Source organism: Lactuca serriola, chromosome 4, assembly GCF_051521515.1.
Source record: "Lactuca serriola cultivar US96UC23 chromosome 4, Lser_US96UC23_V15, whole genome shotgun sequence".
NCBI lineage: Eukaryota > Viridiplantae > Streptophyta > Magnoliopsida > Asterales > Asteraceae > Lactuca > Lactuca serriola.
The window spans coordinates 4,207,310-4,213,239 of NC_136411.1; the positions used below are offsets into that span (position 1 = coordinate 4,207,310).

Genomic DNA, 5,930 nt, shown 5'->3' on the forward strand with positions numbered 1-5,930 from the left:
CAAGCATAACCAAGAAAGACGATACACCTCAAAGCATAACCAAATAATGAATATCTTTTATGTTTTAAAAAGATATACAAACCAAAACTAGTTGAATCCTGCACGTAAAATAGAAAGATTGCATGCAAATTTTCCCCATACGTATTTTAAGTAGTTTCCATCATAACTTTGTCTATATAATTAATGCACCGTCTTCTCCACAGACAATCAAATGATATCAGAAGCATTTCATCTCAATCACAACAATGACGATAAACAGATATGGACGAAAGCAAACCGTTTTGATGTTCCCATGGTTAGTCCATGGTCACATTTCTCCTTTCCTAGAACTAGCCAAAAAACTAAGCAACACCAACCTCTTTGACATCTACCTTTTTTCGACTCCTGCAAATCTCAAGTCTATCAAGAAATCACCTGTAATTCATCAAATAAAGCTTCACCTTCCGGAGCTACCCGAGCTTCCATCAGATCTTCACACCACCATTGGCCTCCCACTGCATCTTATGCCTGTTCTCAAGAAAGCTTTCGACATGGAAAGTGATGAGTTTTCAGGTATCTTGAAAACCCTACAACCTGATTTACTCATTTACGATCTTATTCAACATTGGGCTCCGGTGGCGGCTTCTGCCCTTTCAATCCCGTCTGTGGTGTTCATCACCACAAGTGTCACCATGGCTTCCACCATGTTTCATCTTTACTTGAAGAGCTCCAGTGGTATTCCATTTCCATTCTTAGAAATCTATTTTCGAAAAAATGAGTATTCTCACGTGTCGGAGATTCTTGAAAGCTCAACAAATAATCGTAAAGATAAAGATCGTGTTATGGAGTGTGTTGGTCGATCTTCAAGTATTGTGCTTGTTAAACCTTTCAAGGAGATTGAAGGTAAATATTGTGACTACCTATATGCTCTTACTAATAAAAAGATTGTCCCAGTAGGTCCACTTGTGGTTGAGCTATCTCCTGCGGTGAACGTGAAGGAAAACAGTGTGATGCAGTGGCTTGACACAAAAGCCATTGGATCTACTGTTTTTGTTTCTTTTGGGAGCGAATATTTTCTTTCTGAAGATGATTAGAAAGAAATTGCATACGGGTTAGAAATGAGCAACACGAATTTCATTTGGGTTTTAAGGTTCCCAAAAGTGGAAAAAAAGCTTAGCCTTTCAGAAGCTTTGCCATTAGAGTTTCTTGAAAGGGTGAAGGATATGGGTTTAGTGATTGAAGGGTGGGCGCCACAAGCCAAAATATTATGCCACAAAAATATTTGTGGATTTGTGAGTCATTGTGGATGGAGTTCGACAATGGAAGCCATGAAATTTGGTGTTCCAATAATAGCCATGCCAATGCACCTTGACCAACCGGTCAACGCTCGGTTGGTGGCGGAGGTTGGGGTTGGAGTTTGTAACGCCTGTGTTTCTGGGCTTGCCATTTTTAGCAATGTAATAGTCTAGGTTAACCTTTGTAACCCCAATTTGAAATAATAAAATGTATTATTTGTGAATTATTTGAATTATGTGATTTATGTGTGTATTTTCTTAATTTTTATAATTTAATGAATTAAGAATAAAATAAGCATCAAAATTTAAGTGTGAGATAAGCCCGATATCTTTGCATAAAGTTGTAGTGGTTGAAACAAGGATTCCGGAGATATAAGGAATGCCAAAATCCGAGTTATAACGAAGAAGTTATGACCTGTCGAAGTTTCGCGACAGAACCGGCACGACACCGAGTGACGTAAAATATGAATTTAAGATAGAGTGATATTTAGCCTTAGCGATCTAAACGAAAATCGTAGATTTTGTGAAACCAAGAGCGTGCATAAAAGGAACGCCCAAATCTGACTTCGTATGAGGAAGTTATGATTTTTCTAAGTTTCGACTTAGCAGTATGTAGCCCGAATACTCGATTTGAGATCGAGCGGTTTTTAGCCGAAACAATCTAAATGAGAATCGACGATCTCGTTGTTAGTAGCGAAACGATGAAAAGATAGGCGAGAACGGACATCGGACGAAGAAGTTATGATTTTATAACGAAGTTTTCCTGTCTGGGCCTTCTAAAAATAAATAATAAAAAATAAACTCAAAATTAGCTGACGGAGTCTAAATGAAAGTTGTAGAGCGTAGTCTCACCTTCGCGTGGATATAAAGAACGTCGAAAACGGAGCTCGTATGCGAAAGTTACGGAATTTAGAAGTTCGACGAGTCAATTACGCCCAATGTAATTTGAGTACGCCCAGCGTACTCAGTCGGATGCAAGTTGCCTGACCAATACTCGAGTGCCACAGATCGACGCATGCAGTGACGTCAAAGTACGCCCCGCGTACTGAGTTCGCCCTGCGTAATTTGAGATTACGCCCCGCGTAATCCCAGACCCAGCAGCCTATAAATAGAACTCGAGATCAGCCATTTCCTTGCGATTTTTCTTACTTTCTCTCTAAGTTTTTGCCTCGATTTGCGTGCCAATCATATCCCGAAGCCCCGGTATTATTCCCGAGCCCCGAAGCAAGATCCGAAGCCCCGAGGTTCCCGAAGAGCGTTATTCCCGAGCCGAAGCCCTGCCCGCGAGGAGCCCGGTTTTTGTGAAGATCTTCCAGATCTACGGAGAAACACTACTTCTGCAAGCCGTAGTGCTGCCCGATCGTCTTCCGATCAGGTGAGTGTATAGTCCCTTTCAATACGTGATATTAAACAAGTAATCGTTAAACGTATTTAAGAATACGGGATGTGAGTGTGTAGTCATTTTCATTCCAACGCAATATTATGAAGTATTCTATATAAAATACGTGCTATGTGTATATATTTTGCTGTTATATGTGTGAATGTATATTCACTCTCTTCTATCTCATAGATTTGATATATTCTCTATGAAATACGTGTTATGTGTATATGCCTCATCTGTTATGTGGAATATGTATTGATTAAAGCATGCTATACAGGTTTTTAAACAATGTATAAAAATGTATATTTTTATTTACTAATATGTTAGGTAGAACATGGGTAGATAATTGGTGTGAAATAAACAGATGAGAGACCTCGGTGTTATTGGTGTTATTCTAGTCATTCAGCAGAGTATGGATGACGACCACGGACTATTCTAGACTGTCCTGTGGAATACTAGCAGACTCATTACCTGTAGGTGTTGTGAATGACGTGTTCACCTGTGTACTCTATCCCCCACATGGTTGCCTTTAGGGCACTTATTGTTGAGGAAGCCCCTCTGCAGTAATGTCCGTCCCGATGAAAATCCTGAATTTGGTTCCTTATAATATAAGTTATTTTAGGGACGTAAAGTGAGGATAACGGGAATGGGTAATCGGGTTTTATTGTGGATTGGTGAAATTAAATATAATTATTTATTGTGGGTTGAAAACCCTATATGCTCACCAGGCTCCCAAGCCTGACCCACTCAGTTGATTTGTATTACAGGAAGTGGCGCAAGAGCTTAAGATGGGCGAATCATCAAGTTGTTTTTGTTTACAAGTTTGTATATGTATATATTGGTTGAATGACTTGTAATGTTATCATTTATGCTTTATGATCTGTATCGGAACATGACATCCCGACTTTTGATTATGAAATGAAATCATATTTCTTTATGAAATGTTTTGATAAATATCTATTTTATCATGTTTTGTTTTTGGGAACAAATTCCGCATCTCTTTAAAACTAAAAGGAGTTACTCTGAAAATGATTAAAAAGCATAAATGAAACCGGTCTTTTCTGGCTGAGATTTTGAGGATGTCACAGAGTTGAAGTGGTGATGGATGGAAACGGGCGACTCGAGCGGGAGAAGATGGCCGAGGTTGTTCGGCATGTGGTGGTAAGTAAGTTAGGGGAGGTGGTGAGAGAAAAAGCCAAAAATATTAGTGTTGATTTGATGCTCAAAAGGGAGGAGGAGATCGACGCGACGGTGGTGGAGCTGTTGCAATTATGCCGCCTCGGCCGTCGTCTGCGTGGTGTTGGGAAAATTGAAAAGACGAAAAGCGAATCGTTTGCAATTGGTTCATATTGTGTGGTGAAAGGTGAAGCTTGATCATAACAGAGATCTTCCTCCTCTTTTGATTTTTTAAAGTCAACTAGAGTTCATATATATATATATATATATATATATATATATATATATATATATATATATATACACATATATAAAGGGTTTAGGGGTTAGGGTTAAGGGTTTTGGGTTTAGGGTTTAGGGTGTTTATAAAGGGTTTAGGGTTACCCTAAATCCTTTATAAACATCTAAAGTTAGAGGTTCTTACGGTTCTTAACCTTTTTTGGTTCTCATTTGAACCACTCCCTATATATATATATATATATATATATATATATATATATATATATATATATATAGAGAGAGAGAGAGAGAGAGAGAGAGAGAGAAAGAGAGAGAGAGGTAGGTTAAAATGTTTTTCACATCTATTGTGTGCTAGAATGCACCAATAGGGATTTAGTATTAATTATATGTATATTAAATGTGTAACATCCCGGAAATTCAGAAGTAAAGTTGAAGGGCTAAAAGTGTAAATAAGAAGGTCGACTCGGCGAGTCTATGGATAGACTCGGCGAGTCGAGTCGCGTTTCAGATCGCGTGTTAAGTGACCAACTCGGCGAGTCGCATGGGGGGACTCGGCGAGTTGGTGCTATATGGAGAAAACCCTAATCCCGGGGGTTGAGCCCTATATAAAGAACACAATACCCTCTCCCCAGCCTCCTTACCTTCCCTTTGAGTTCTAGAGGCCCTAGATTCGTGTGAGCTTTCCTTTGTGAGTAATTAGAGCCTTGGAGGAGGAAATCTTAGAGGGGAATTGAAGAGAAAGAAGGCTTGGAGCAAGGGGCTTTTCAAGGTTTTGACTTATTCTTCTGTTGGAGCCTTCTTTTGAGGTAATGATTCGTTGCTTGAGCTGCTATCCATCTAGATCTATCATTTGTGGGATTTTTGGGTGTATGTCTAGTGCTATCTTGAGTTTGGAGGTTAGATCTGAGGTTGCTACCTCAGATCTAGAATAGCGATGATCCAAAAGAGCATAAAGTCCTTGTTCAAGAGCTGTTGATGAAGTCTTTTAGCCCCAAACCTTAGCCCAAGAGTGTATTATGCTTAGATCTCCTTGGATTCACGTAAAGTTTGCTACTTTACGTGATAGATGGCTTGTATAAGAGTAGATCTATGGATTGAAGACCCTGCATGGCTTGGAAAGCTTTTGTATGGGTTACGAGCTAGTGGTACTCGGCGAGTCACATGGGTGTACTCGGCGAGTTGCATGAAGATAGGAAGAAACTCAGCGAGTTGGAAGAACAACTCGGCGAGTTGGTTGAAGATAGCCTTGGACTCGGCGAGTCTGTTCTTGGACTCGACGAGTCTGGTCTTGAGGTCCTAACCTTTTCTGGTTAAGCTGAGAATCGGTGAGTCAAGGGATGATTCAGTGAGTTGAGTACGATTTGACTCAGAGTTATGGGACTCAGCAAGTCTTGGGGCGACTTGTCGAGTTGAGTCGTGTTATGGGAGTTTCAGAGCATGGGGACTCGACGAGTCAGCGGGTTGACTCGGCGAGTAGAGTCAGTCAGGAGGGTTGGCTTTGACTGAGGACTTTGACTTTGACCAAGAGTTGACCAGTTGACTTCTAGGGGTATTTTGGTTGTTATTGGTATTTATTGGTTTCGGTGATTCAGTGGTGGAGTTCGTGACGGTGGTCGGAGCAACGTGATCTTGTTCTTCAGTCGGCAGTAGCAGGTGAGTCTTCTCACTATACTTTACCTAGAGTGGTAATAGAGTTATGTGATAGAGTTATTGTATGCTATCTATGCGATGTGTGGCATTGCATTATTTCTATGTGATTTATGCTGTGTGTATATCAGAGTTAGGACCGGAAGGTCCACAGAGCTAGGACCAGAGGGTCCACAGAGTTAGGTTTAGAGTTATGTGGCAGTATAATTGTA

At 40.3% G+C, this 5,930-nt stretch overlaps 1 pseudogene; it reads left to right on the forward strand.

Annotated features, from left to right (window-relative positions):
• The first annotated feature begins 245 nt into the window (after window positions 1-245).
• On the forward strand, window positions 246-4,029 carry LOC145097992 (UDP-glucosyltransferase 29 pseudogene; annotated as a pseudogene).
• The last annotated feature ends 1,901 nt before the right edge of the window (window positions 4,030-5,930 follow it).